The 1,701-nt window shown below is 41.3% G+C and overlaps 1 pseudogene; it reads left to right on the top strand.

The window, feature by feature from the left end:
• LOC105302152 overlaps positions 1-1,701 on the top strand; it is an 11,093-nt pseudogene that overhangs the window by 5,949 nt on the left and 3,443 nt on the right.

The raw sequence follows: 1,701 nt of genomic DNA on the forward strand, positions 1-1,701 counted from the left end.
CCCTCCCCTCACCCAGTGTGTGGACACAGTGCCACCATAGTCATGACGTCATCAACCTGGATAACAGAGGTCGCTCCACCCAGAGGATTCCCTGAAACTCCGCCTCCCCCAGCTGGCAGCCCCACCCAAGCCACATGTAGGTATATCCTCAGCGAGTCAGGTGCTCCTTGCCCAGCAGCGCCTAGACTCACACTGGTGACAGCTGGCCCCGGTTTCTGGTGTGGCCTTTTGAGGCAGCTATAAGCACAGCATCTGTAGATTGTTTGCTGAATCTTAACAGGTGGCCCCGGAGAGGTAGAGGCTTGGGCTAAGTTTGGCCTGCCGAACGCTTCTTAGGACTGTGCCACTGGACACCTACTTCACAAATCCACACGAATAAGACCGGGAGACTTAGGAGCTTTGCTTAGTACATAGAAACAGACACGGAAAGGCAGCCAAAATGAGAAGACAAAAAAGCAGAAACCATATGAGAGAACAGAACAGAGATCCAGATATAATGGAGTCAAGTAATCTAACAGATGCAGAGTTCAAAACACTGATTATAAAGATGCTCAGTGAACTTTTAGGTAGTGTAGATAAATTCAGTGAGAACTTCAACAATGAGATGAAAAACATAAAAATGGAAAGTAAAGAACCAGTCTGAAATGAAGAACACATTATCTGAGATGAGATAATTAAATGGAATAAACAAAGTGAATAAAGAAGCGGATCAAATGCCCTATCTAGAGGATGGGAAAGCCAAGGACACTCAATCAGAATTGCAAGAGATAAGATGCCAAGACTAAAAGTAATTTAAGGAGCATATGGGACACTATTAAGGCTCCAAATATCCATCTGATCGGTGTACCTGAATAAAATCAAGTTGTTGAACAGCTGTTTGAAGAAATAATGATGGAAAACTTCTCTAACCTGGTGAAGGAAATGGACATAAAACCCAGGAAGCTCAGAGAATTCCAAAACTCAGGGATCCAAAGAGACCCACACCAAGACACATCATAATTAAAATGCCAAAGGTTAAATACAAATAAAGAATATTAACGGCAAGAGAAAAACAAATAATTACTTATGAGGGAACACCCATAAGACTGGCAGCCGATTTCTCAGAAGAAACTATGCAAGACAGAAGGGCTTGGCAAAAAATATTCAACAGGAAGAAGACCCAGGATCTACAACCAAGAATATTTTATCCAGCAAAGCTGTCATTTAGAGTCGAAGGACAGATAAAGAGCTTCCTAGACAAAAATAAGCTAAAAGAATTTATCATCACCAAGCCAGTATTACAGGAAATGTTGGAGGGACTTCTTTAAGAAGAAAAAATACAAAAGACTCACTTCAGATTAAAAAAAACACACAGACTAAAAGAAAGGAGATAGAAAAAGATATTGCTTTGAAGGACCTAGAAAGTATTTTAAGTCAGACAGAGAAAGATAAACACTATATGATTTCACTTACATGTGGAATCTAAAGAATAAAAAGAACAAACTGATCAAAAACAGACTCACAAATATAGTGGACAATTTGATGATGGACAGAGAGGACAGGGATTTGGGGACTGGGGAGAATGGGGTTAAAGAAGTACAAATTGGTAGCTGATGGGTGGTCACGGGATGGGGAGCATGGCATAGGGAATGCAATTAGCATTAATATGTTGGTTAGGTGGAGTGTAAGGAGAGGGAGGGAGCATTTGGGGGGATTGTTTAA

The sequence above is a fragment of the Pteropus vampyrus genome, unplaced genomic scaffold (assembly GCF_000151845.1).
Source record: "Pteropus vampyrus isolate Shadow unplaced genomic scaffold, Pvam_2.0 Scaffold261, whole genome shotgun sequence".
Classification (NCBI taxonomy): Eukaryota; Metazoa; Chordata; class Mammalia; order Chiroptera; family Pteropodidae; genus Pteropus; species Pteropus vampyrus.